This window comes from Chiloscyllium plagiosum, chromosome 31, assembly GCF_004010195.1.
Source record: "Chiloscyllium plagiosum isolate BGI_BamShark_2017 chromosome 31, ASM401019v2, whole genome shotgun sequence".
Classification (NCBI taxonomy): Eukaryota; Metazoa; Chordata; class Chondrichthyes; order Orectolobiformes; family Hemiscylliidae; genus Chiloscyllium; species Chiloscyllium plagiosum.
The window spans coordinates 34,360,069-34,372,962 of NC_057740.1; the positions used below are offsets into that span (position 1 = coordinate 34,360,069).

The 12,894-nt window shown below is 44.6% G+C and overlaps 1 protein-coding gene across 1 annotated transcript in view; it reads left to right on the forward strand.

Moving 5' to 3' along the window:
• The window catches only part of LOC122565055 (ephrin-A5-like), a 218,003-nt gene that overhangs the window by 9,593 nt on the left and 195,516 nt on the right, over positions 1-12,894 (forward strand). The gene's annotated exons all lie outside the window — the stretch shown is intronic.

Here is a 12,894-nt window from a genome sequence, read left to right on the forward strand (position 1 = left end):
AAGATCGTATGAGGAAAGGTTGAGGCACTTGGGGTTGTTTTCATTGGAGAAAAGAAGGTTTAGGGGTGACTTGATAGAGGTGTACAAGATGATTAGGGGTTTAGATAGGGTTGACCATGAGAACCTTTTTCCACGTATGGAGTCAGCTATTACGAGGGGGCATAGCTTTAAATTAAGGGGTGGTAGGGAGAGGACAGATGTTAGGGGTAGATTCTTTACTCAGTGAGTCGTGAGTTCATGGAATGCCCTGCCAGTAGCAGTGGTGAACTCTCTCTCTTTATGGGCATTTAAACGGGCATTGGATAGGCATATGGAGGATAGTGGGCTTGGATCAGCGCAACATCGAGGGCCAAAGGGCCTGTACTGCGCTGTATTTTTCTATGTTCTAAAACATTCACTACCCCCTAAGGGAAGCAACTCCATCTTGTTTCATTCTTAATAGCCTACCCCTTATCATGGGATTGTGTCTCCAGACTCTCAGGTCAGGGAAGTATCTTATCTACACCCACCCTGCCATGTCCTGTTAGAATTGTGGACGTACCATATGAAGAAAATCCTCATTCTTCACATCTCGAGAGAATACAGATACAGGGTCTGCACGCTGTCCTCATAGACGTACTCCACCATCTCAGGCATTAATCTGGTGAACCCATCACTCCCTCTATCCCTCCTTAGATAATGTGACCAAAACTGTGCATATCACTCCAGGTGTGGTATCACATAGGATACATAAATTGCAGCAAGATGCCTTTTAGACCTGTATTCAATCCCCCTTGAGATGAAGGCCAACATACCACTTACCGTCCTAATTGCTTTCTGCACCCACACACTATGTGAGGAGAGTTTTTTTTTCCAAACTCTGTTAAGAACTGTAATGTACTGCCTGAAAGGAGGTTGGGAATTGCTTAAGTAACAACTTTCAAAATGGAATCAGAGCTCTAATCAAATTTGCAGAGCCATGGGAATAGAGCCAGGGAAGGGAAGCCTCTTTCGGAGAACCAGCATAACCAAGATGGGCTGACTAGCCTCCTCCTGCGCTGGATGGTGTTAAAGATTGAGTGTCCGTCTTAACAAGTTCTCAGGGAAATGCTATATACAATTGAGCAGCCCTTACTTTTCAGTATTCCTTTGCACAATTAACTCATTAAGCACTACAAACTGGATTTGATTTGCTCCTCAGTGCAGTGTCTAATCTCAGGTATACTCCAGATGGTCCTATTATTGCTGTGCAGAGTGCATGGCAGTGATGGTGGAAAGTGAGGTCATGTCGGCAGAGTGCCATGAATAAGTTAATGAAATTTCTCATTTGTGCATATTAAGAAGCTGTAGCCCTTACAAAAATACACATATATGTGCAGCTTGGTAAGAAATCAAGGCAGAGACCAGAATTTACAGGCGGCATCTGGTAACAGTATCACATAAGCTGCAGCTGTACCACTGAGGCTGCCAATCATCGATTTACAATCTTCTATTCCTCAGTGGGTATGTGCCAGAGAGTTTGCAAGAAAAATGTGTGTCGCTTAACTCACAAACGTGAGTAATTTGGTTATCTTGACTAGACTAAATGATTTGCTTTAGAGAAGCATTTATGACTGTGTATTTTCTGAATAGTCTTCAGCTGGTGCAAATCAGATACTGATCTGGTTTGGAGGGAAGAACTTTGTGCGTTAAATCTAACTTAAGACTAACCTCTACGATTCTGGCCTGAATTTACCTATTAGTAGTTTGCCCGGAGCCCCATGGTCCCATTTTGATATTGTATTATTTTAGTTGATTCGTAGTACATGTCCAACAATTAATATCCATCCTTAGGCTTCCTGGGAAGTTGGAAGTGGGCCTCCTTATGGCCATAGAGTTTAACAGCACAGAAAAAGCTGTTCAGCCCATTATACCTACTCTCGTCTTTGAACAGCTATCAGTCCTAATCACATTTTCCAGAACTCGGCCTCTAGTGATTTGATACAACTTTGTGGCTTGCGAGGTCACTTTAACAGTGCAGAGAGACTGGAGTCACATAGGTCGAACCAAATAAAGGCCTTTGCCTTCCTTCCCTAAAGAGACAAGTAGCCAGTTTTTCCTTTATCATGGCAATACGATCTGACCTGTTGTCTCTCAGAAGCTTTTTTTAGCTCAGACCTGAATTTAGATTCTCACGCTGCCATGAAGGGATTTGAACTCAGGTCCTCTGGATTGTTAGTTCAGGCCACCTGGGTTACTAGTTCAGTAACAGTAGCCATGACCTGCTGCAATTGTAATGAAGGCATGCTTTTTCTTGCCATCTTTAAATATCTCCGATGCATTGGGAAACATTTGAAGACAAAGATGAATGCAGAACATAAAAATGTATGGACTGTTTGTTTCATATCTTTGCACAATTTTTTTTTCATCTTTGGGGAAATATTAGAAGGATTAGCAGGCAGAACGTCATAAACCCTCCCACTGTGGTCAACAAGTTCTGAAGTCGGTCTTGAAATGGATCTTGTGATTCAGAGGTAGGTGTTCTACTGACTGAGCCACAGACCTCTTCCTTCAGTCATTAGCAGGTCACTAGCAGTCATAGCATCACTTAGTGATGACTCACTGAGCCATGCAAAACAGGTGGCTCACAGGCCTAGCTTGCTGTTTAGGGCTAGGATTTTGAGCAAGGGATGGCTGTACAGTTGTAATGGATAAGCCCGTCATGGTTAACTAACAAGGCCTTCAAATTGGCTACTGTACTCATGGAATAACTTGACTCATGGAACTTAAAAATCACACAACACCAGGTTATAGTCCAACAGGTTTAATTGGAAGCAGTAGCTTTCGGAGCGCCTGATGACCACCTGATGAAGGAGCAGCGCTCTGAAAGCTAGTGCTTCCAATTAAACCTGTTGGACTGTAACCTGGTGTTGTGTGATTTTTAACTTTGTACACCCCAGTCCAACACCGCCATCTCCAAATCATGACTCACAGAAAACAATCATTTAAGTGAAATCTCAAGACAACCTGGTGAGAACATCAAACGATACAACATAGAGGAACGGACCAGCTCACAGGCCAACCTAAATGGAATTGTATCCCTAACCCTAACATCTTCAGGAGAGGATAAAGGGAGAAACATCTGTGGCAGGGAAAGAATTTCAAAGGAACATAGGACTTGGGAGCAGGAATAGGTCATTTGGTCCTTCAGGTCTGTTCCACCATTCTCAGAATCACAATTATTATGGCGTGGAAGGAGGCCATTTGGCCCTTCTTGCCTATACTGTTTATATTACCAGTTGTGTTATTAGTGCCAATTTCCTGCCTCTTCTTCTTATCCTTTTGCTCCATTTCTACCCAGATAACCAACCAATGTCCTCTTGAATGCCTCAGTTGAATCTGGCTCCATCACATTTCCAGGCAGTGCATTTCCATTCAATAAAATCATGGATGAGCTTGTTTTGTCCTCCTATCTGCACACTCCTTGAATTCCTTGTCAATCAAATATCTATCTAACTCAGTCTTGGATAAATTCAATGACCCAGCCCTCACTGCTTTCTGGTAAGGAAATTCCACAGATGAATGACCCTTTGAAAGAAAATATTTCTCCACAATTCGCTCTGGTTCAGCACTTTAAACAGAAGCGAGATCAGCAAGTGAAGGCTTCAGTTCATCTGTGTTGCCCCTTTCAAATTTGGAAGCTGCTCACTGCCATTAAACATCAGCAGTTATTGTTCTCCATTAACAGCTGTTGCTTGGCTGGTCCTAACATAGCAGACGGCTAAACTGGCTGTGTTCCCTCAGTGATTGACTGGGCATTCACCGTGAACTGAACAGATGTAACAAAGTGCGGAATAACGTCAATGATTTTAAACGACGTTTGAAATTGGAAAGAAAACGTTGGTATGGTTTGCCAAGAGTGGCCACACAATTTTTAAGCAGCACTGCGGAATTATTGAGATCTGCCCAGTGCAGCATGTACCTGTTTTTTCACAGAGATCTTGTGTTGAAATGATTCCCTAGCATCTTTTAGGGAAGGTAAATGCCATCCTTATCCGATCTGGTCTACATGTGATTCCAGACCCACAGCACACCCATATCTCTGTGAATGAATAAACAAAAGCATTTCCCTGTGAAGAAAGAGAGCTTGAGGGAAATTGAGGGGAAAAAAGTAAGGACTGCAGATGCTGCAGAGTTAGAGTCGAAAAGTGTGGCACTGGAAAAAGCACAGCAGGTCAGGCAGCATCCAAGAAGCAGGAGAGTCGACATTTCAGACATAAGGCCTTCATCAGGAATGGGAGTCAACGTTTCGGGCATAAGCCCTTCATCAGGAAGGAGTTATGCCCGAAATGTTGACTCTCCTGCTCCTCGAATACTGCCTGACCTGTTGTGCTTTGCAAGTGCTACACATTTTGCAAATTGAGGGGAATGTTTCAATGGATTTTGTCATTTTTGATTCAGATTCAGTAAACCTTTAGAATAAAATACTGGGTATTTTTGTTGTCATGATGGGACAGGAGGCTGCCTTTGAAGGATGTGGGACATCGACATGAGAGTGAGCTGGGGAAGTGGAGGTTGTGTTAGGGTTATGGAGTTAGTGACACGACGAGGTGAGTGAACATTCCCTTCAAATTCCAAACTGTCCATATTTTCACCCTATCCCTTTGTTCCCCTGCAGCACTGGTCAACAAAATAGAATGTTAGTCAAGCATAGAAACATAGAAACTAGGAGTCAGAGTAGGCCAGACGGCTCCGCCAATCAATATGATCATATTCCCACTTTCTCCCCTTAACCCTTGACATCTTAAAAAAAATCTAAAAAAAACTAACTCTTTCTTGAATATATTCAGTGATTTGGCCTCTGTTATCTGTCTGTGGTAGAGAATTCCACAGGTTCACCACCCTTTGAGGGAAGAAATGTTTCCTCATCCCAGTCCTGTCCACTCTATATCCTAAGACTGTGTTCCATTGTTCTGGACTCCCTAATTAGGGAAATAACCTCCCTGCATCTAACCTGTCCAGCCCTGTGAGAATTGTATATGTTTTAATCGGATCCTCTCTCATTCTTCTAAACACTTTGTCAATACAGGCCCAGTCAAATCAATCAAACCTCATCGGACAGTCCTGCCATCTCCATACTCAGCCTAGTAAACCTCTGCTGCATTCCCTCTATGGCTCACACATCCTTTCTGAGGTAAGGAGACCAAAATTGCACAGAATACTTCAGATGTGGTCTCATCAAGGCCCTGTATTACTGCAGTAAGAAATCCGTACTTTAGAACCTAAATATTGCATTGAGGGCCAACATACAATTTGCCTTCCTGATGGCTTGCTACACCTTGACATGCATTGCCTGGTGTAAAAGGACACTCGGATCTCTTTGGATATCCACATTTCCCAACTTATCGCCATTTATCTCATTGGTTTTCACTCAGGAAAAGGAGAATATTGTAGAGAAGAGGAATGAGGTACGAGATATTAGACTAGAAAGGATCGAGGTTAATTACGAATAGGTGTTATCAATTCTAGAAAGAGTGAAAGTAGACAAGTCCCCTGGGCCGGATGGGATTTATCTGAGGATTTTCTGGGAAGTGAGGGAGGAGATAGCAGAGCCTTTGGCTTTGATATTTGAGTTGTCATTGTCTACAGGTTTGGTACCAGAGGACTGAAGGATTGCAAATGTTGTGCCCTTGTTCAAGAAGGGCAGTAGAGATGACCCAGGCAATTATAGACCAGTGAGCCTTACTTCTATTGTAGGAAAGGTTTTGGAAAGGATTATAAGATATAAGATTTATAATTATCTAGCAAACAATAATTTGATTTCAGATAGTCAACATGGTTTCGTCAAGGGCAGGTCATGTCTCACAAACCTCATTGAGTTTTTTGAGAATGTGACCAAGCATGTAGATGAGAGTAGGGCAGTTGACTTGGTATACATGGACTTTAGTAAAGCCTTTGATAAGGTTCCACACGGTAGGCTGTTGGAGGTGAAAGTGCAGAGTCATGGAAGTGAGGGTGATTTAGCAGTTTGGATTAGAAACTGACTTTCTGAAAGAAGGCAGCGAGTGGTGGCTGGAGTCCGGTTACTAGTGGTGTGCCACAAGGATCTGTTTTGGGACCACTGCTGTTTGTCATTTTTATAAATGACTTAGACACAGGCATAGGTGGATGGATTAGTAAATTTGCTGACGACACTAAAGTTGGAGTAGTGGACAGTGTGGAAGAATGTTACAGGTGGCAGGGGGACTTTGATAAACTGCAGAATTAGGCTGAATGGTGGCAAATGGAGTTCAATCAGCTAAATGTGAGGTGGTGCACTTTGGGAAGAATAGCAGGAAGGCATACGGTGTGTTGGGTTTCATTGGTAGAGGGATTGAGTTTCAGAGCCGCAATATCATGCTACAACTATACAGAACGCTGGTCCGGCCACACTTGGAATATTGTGTACAGTTCTGGTTGCTATATTTCAGGAAGGATGTGGAAGCATTGGAAAAGGTGCAGAGGAGATTTACCAGGATGTTGCCTGGTCTGGAGGGAAGGTCTTAATGAGGAAAGGCTGAGAGACTTGGGTCTGTTCTCATTGGCAAGAAGAAGGCTAAGAGGGGATTTGATAGAGATATACAAGATGATCAGAGGTTTAGATAAGGTAGACAATGAAAGTCTTTTTCCAAGGATGATGATGTCAGCGTGTACAAGGGAGCATAACTACAAAGTGAGGGGTGATAGATTTCAGACAGATGTCAGAGGCAGGCTCTTTACGCAGAGATTGGTAAGGGCGTGTAAAGCACTACCTGCTAATGTAGTCAACTCAGCCACGTTAGGGAGATTTAAACAATCCTTAGGTAAGCACGTGGATGCTTTTGGGATAGTGTTGGGGGACGAGCAATATCAAGGACCGAAGGGCCTGTTCTGCGCTGTATTGTTCTATGTTCTATTTATACTATAAGACTCCTTTCTGTTTTTCACACTGAAGCATAAAACTTTCCATTTAGCCACATTGTACTGCATCTGTGAAGTGTTTGCCCACTGCTTGAACTTTCTAAACCACTCTTGAAGCCTCCTTGTATCCACCACACAACTCTCAAAATCCACCACAGAACACATCGCTTGGCTTCCTTCTTTAAAGACTGCAATTTCCCCTCCCACATGGTTGATGACGCCCTCCAGTGCATCTCCTACTTCCCACACCTCAAACCCCACCCCTCCAACCACAAAAAGGACAGAAACCCTCCGGTCCTCATCTTCCACCCACCAACCTCCAGATACATCGCATCATCCTCCGCCATTTCCGCCATCTACAAACAGACCCCATCACCAGGGATATATTTCCCTCCCCACTCCATCCGCTTTCCATAAAGACCATTCCCTCCACGACTATCTCGTCAGGTCCACACCACCCCACCAACCCACCCTCCCCTCCTGGCATCTTCTGCAATTGCAAAACCTACGTCCACACCTCTCCCCTCACCTCTGTCCAAGGCACCAAAGGAGCCTTCCACATCCATTAAAGTTTCACCTGCACTTCCACACATGCCATTTACTGTATCCGTTGCTCCCGATGTGGTCTCCTTTACGTTGGGGAGACAGGACTCCTACTTGCAGAGCGCTTCAGAGAACATCTCCGGGACACCCACACCAACGTACCCCACCGCCCCGTGGCCGAGCACTTCAACTCCCTCTCCCACTCTGCCAAGGACATGTGGGTTCCTCCATCGCCTCTCCCTAACCACCCGATGAGTGGAGGAAGAACACCTCATCTTCCACCTTGGGACCCTCCAATCCCATGGCACCAATGTGGATTTCACTAGTTTCCTCATTTCCCAAGGCTCCCCGCCTCATTCCTGATGAAGGGCTTTTGCCTGAAACGTCGATTTTCCTGTTCATCGGATGCTGCATGACCTGCCATGCTTTTCCAGCACCACTCTGATCTTGACTCTAATCTCCATTATCTGCAGTACCCTCTTCTGCCATGAGGTTCAGACTTGTCTGTTCCTACTTGGCTCTGCCGTTCTTCACTAAAATTATACAACTTGCTCACTGTGAGACTTGTTGACCTTTCTAGGTCAGGAAAGGTGCTCGTGCCAGGTGACAAAACTTTCTGGGTCAACACAGCTTCCATGCAGATTCTTCACAACAGATCGTATGGTATGGTGTTAATAACAAATCCCTGCTCATTATCATATCTAGCCACATGCACTGTGTTACTTCAAAGAATAGATAAGAATCATTCAACCATCCACCCTATATAAACCCATAACCGGGATTGCTGCAAATTAGCGAGGCAATGGCCTAACACTATTATGGCTGGACTATTAATCCAGAAACCCAGGTAATGTCCTGGGTACCCAGGTTTGAATCCATGGGAGATGGTCAAATTTGAATTAAGAAAGCAGTCTGGAATTAAGAGTCTAATGATCACCATCCTCAATTGTTGGAAAAATCCATCTGGTTCACTAATGTCCTTTAGGGAAGGAAACTGCTGTCCTTACCTGGTCTAGCCTAAATGTAACTCCATACCTACAGCAATGTGGTTGACTCTTAACTGCCGTCAGGGATGCATAAGAAACGCTGGCCTAGCCAGTGAGCCCTCATCCTATGAAGGAATTTAAAAGTACTCAGTGGGTGAGGCAACATTTCAGAGAGAGAAACCAAGATAATGTTTGAGGACAGGGACTTTTTGTCAGATTTGGTACAAATTAGCCTAGAGTGGGGTGGACAGTACAACTAGCACGCAACTTGTAACTTGGGGGTCACGCTTTTGGTGTTCAGCAAAGTGATCACCCCATGTTTGGTCTCCTGAACAAGCATAGGAGGTTGCACACTGAGCAGTGAATACAGTGTGCTCTTGTTCACTGGGATGTGCTCAGTTTCGTCAACACTGAGGGGACGATGACTGCGAAAACATCAAGGAGTCAAACTGAAAGCAGTTACAAGTTGTTTATATTCTGGGAGCATAGCATCACAAAAGGGGATTGTGGCCTTTACAGTGAGAGGCTTGAGCAGAGAACTTGAATACGCATTGATGACTTGTTTTAAACGTGGCTTGCAAATGTTTCTTTTGACATCTCTCATAAAATTTTTACGGGATTTTCTTTTCCTCTCATGAGTAAGGTGATGAATGACAGAGCTGGAGGTAGGCATTTTCCCCTTTTATCAGATACTTGAACTTTATTGTAAATTCACCATCGCTCTACAACTCACTGTAAGCGAAGTGTAAAAGATTAATGCAGTGAAACACAGCTGGGAAATTGTTAGAAGTATAATTTGGAAGAGAAGTAAAGGTAGAAGTGTGTTAAGGTTCCTGTAATCCCTCTCCCAGGTAGGATATGCAAGAAAATAATGCAGGCAAATGGGTAATCATGGATTACCAAGTGGGCCATTAGACCTAGTCTGACTAGCCTTTGACTAACTGCACTGTGTCCTCAGAATTTGGATTCAAGAGTCTTGGAGTCATAGAGTTGTACAGCATGGAAACAGACCCTTTGGTCCAACTGGTCCATGCAGACCAGATATCCTAAATTAATCTAATCCCATTTGCCGGCACTTGGCCCATATCTGTCTAAACCCTTCCTATCCATACACCCATCCAGATGCCTTTTAAACGTTGTAATTCTATCACTTCCTCGGGCTGCTCATTCCATACATGTATGACTCTCTGCATGAAAAAGCTAACCTTTAGATTCCTTGTATACCATTCCCCTCTCATCTTAAACCTATGCTGTCTATATTTGGATTCCCCAACCTGGAAAAAGACCTTGGCTATTCACCTTGCCCATACCTGTCATGATTTTATAAAACCACCGGGGTGGCACGGTGGCTCAGTGGTTAGCACCAGAATCCCAGGTCTGATTCCAGCCTTGGGCGACTGTCTGTGTGGAATTTTCACATTCTCACCGTGTCTACGTGGGTTTCCTCCGGGTGCCCCAGTTTCCTTCCACAATCCAAAGATGTGCAGGTTAGGTGAATTAGCCATGTTAAATTGCCTATAGTGTTAGGCACTAGTCAGAGGGAAATGGGTCTGGGTGGGTTACTCTTCGGAGGGTCGGTGTGGACTGGTTGGGCCGAAAGGCCTGTTTCCTCACTGTAGGGAATCTAACCTAAACAAGGTCACCCCTCACCCTCTGACACTCCAGGGAAAACAGCCCCAGCTTATTCAACCTCTCCCTATAGCTCAAACCGTCCAACTCCGGCAGCATCCTTGTCAATCTCTTCTGCACTCTTTCAAGTTTAACAACATCTTTCTTACAGCAGGGAGACCAGAATTGAACGCAGCTTGCAAAAGTGGCCTATCCAGTGTCCTCATTCTGAAGACTCAAGGTTCTAATCTAGCAAGGCCAAAGACCAACTACTGCACTGTCAGATGGGAGTCATCTTTCCAACATTGAGGTCCAATTTGTTCTTGGAGGAGGCTATAAAAGTTTGCACAGTTTTTTTTAAAAGGAAAAGCAGATGAGTTCTCCTATTCCAGTCTGTCCATATCCCCTAACCAAAGGACTAAATCAGACCATATGTCCTTCAGGTCAGTTGCTGTTTGTGGGATCTTGATATGCACAAATTGGCAACTGAGTTTTCCTGTGGTAGAGCTTTGTACGCCTTGGACTCACAAGTGTACATCTCAATACTTCTTCAATGTTAAGAGGGTTTCTGTCTCTAATATCCTTATAGGCATTCCCACCACCCTCTGGGTGAAAATGTTCTTTCTCACATCTCTTCTGATTGTTCTACTCCTTCCCTTATATCTGCCCCCAGTCCTTGATCCCTCCATTAAGGGGAAATGTTCCTGTTTGTCTACCCTACCCATGCCTCTCATAATTTTATACATCTAAATCCCCTCTGCTCTAAGGAAAACAACCCAGTCTGTCCAGTCTCGCTCCATAATTGAAACTCTCTAGCCCAGGTTGGTAAATCTCCTCTGCATCCTCTCCATGTCAAAATGTCTGAAAGATAACTTGTTTCAGAGGATGCCTCTGAGGTTCTCGGGACATCCAAAATGCTTTACTTTAGGCTTCCCAGGATAGGGAGGTTTGGGACACCAAGTGGGGTCATGCGTTGAAACTTTGGGGTCACAAGCTCTGAAGGGGCAATGGCCAAACTGGAGACCTGATTAATGTACTCCCGCTCTATGCCCCACGCTCTGAGAGCTCCCCCTCTCTACCAGCTCCCACCCCCTCACTCTCACTCCAGGGTCACGACAATCTTCAAGCTTCGAAATGAGCTCACAGTAGGAAAAGGTTTGGGAAGCACTGCTTTATCCCTAATGAAGTATGTTAGAGTGAAAGCAAAAGTCTGCAGATGCTGGGGATCTGACATAGAAACATAGAAGCTTCTGTGAAAGTGCCTTGGGGCATTTCGTTAAAAAGCAAATAAATATCGGTGGTCGTTGATGTATTTTGGGAGATGCACAGCATGAAGTCCTAGAGCACCCCTCTAGCAAAAAGATGTAATTACTGCCTGAGAGGTTAACATAAGACAAGGCCAGATTTAATGGCGGCGATAGGAGGGTCCAGCCCATTGGCTGGTGAGGTGCAGAAGCCGGGTCAGTGTGGACTTGTTGGGCCGAAGGGCCTGTTTCCACACTGTAAGCAATCTAATCTAAAAGGTCACCTCTTTCAGAGAAGGTTCTCCTAACAACATGCCCACTCAGGCCAGCCTCAGACGTTCTTTGACTCTGAGGGGGGAGCTTTTGCCCCCTAAGAGCAGCCAGCCAATCAGAAGTCATAACTTCATTGAACAACAGCAGCATTCGCAGACTGGTGGCCCCTGTTGGAACTACATCTACGCATGCATCTTTTTGTTATTTATCCATGGGATGTGGCCATTACTGGCTTGGGTAGAATTTATTGCCCATTTCTAATTGCCTGTGGTCCAGTTAAGAATCAACTACATTTCTGTCAGTCTGGAGTCACGAGTAAGCTAGACCAGCTACGGATGGCAGAATTCTTTCCCTGCAGGTTGTTTGTGAAGCAGATGGGTTTTTTTGCAGCAATCAGCAATGGTTTAAAGTCATCATTAGACTCTTTAATTCCAGATTTTATTGAATTTAAATTACACATTCTGCCAATGGTGAGATTCATACTTGCGTCCTCAGAACATTGATAGTGTAGTGATAATAGCACGAGGTTATCATCGCAGGCCAAACAGGAGGAATGGAAGAGAATGGGTGTTTGGGAGGCGGACAAATGGTCAGCCACAAGGGTCACAGTTGCTAATGGCAACCCCAGCCCCGCGACCTTCCTATTCCCACTCCTCTCAGTCAGGCAACGAGTGCCGCTGAAGAAAGGATCTGTGTCGGAAGCCGGTGAGAAACTATAAGCGAGTTCCTGTATTACACACCCCACACGGTGAGCCCTCAGCCCCACCAAACCTGCCCACCACTGGGTTTCTACCAACACTGGTGATAGAGTTAATCAGTGGAGATAGGAGCCCACGTGCCACCCTCCTGCCTGATCAAATGTCCCCAGCACATCACTGCCCCTCATCCCCAAATGGGGAGGATATGGCATTCTTGAGTACTTTCCATTATACATATGCATTGAGAGTTAACTGAAGGAAATGGAAACAGTCATGAGAAACTTATCACTTCATAATGGATGGTCAGATGTGTAAATCTTACAAGATGTTTTTTTTACACCAAAGTTGGAAATTTGTGAATATTTTTAAACTTGGGTTTGGTTCCACCCATGGATGTCTGTGTGAAGTTTGCACATTCTCCCCATATCTGCGTGGGTTTCCTCCGGGTGCTCTGGTTTCCTCCGAGTGCTTCGGTTTCCTCCCACAGTCCAAAGATGTGCTGGTTAAGTGGATTAGCCATGCTAAAGTGTCCCATAAGTGTCCAGGGATGTGTAGGTTAGATGGACCAATCATGGGAAAGGCAGGGTTACAGGGATGGGGTGGGTCTGCATGAGATGCTCTTCAGAAGGTTAGTGGGAATTTGGC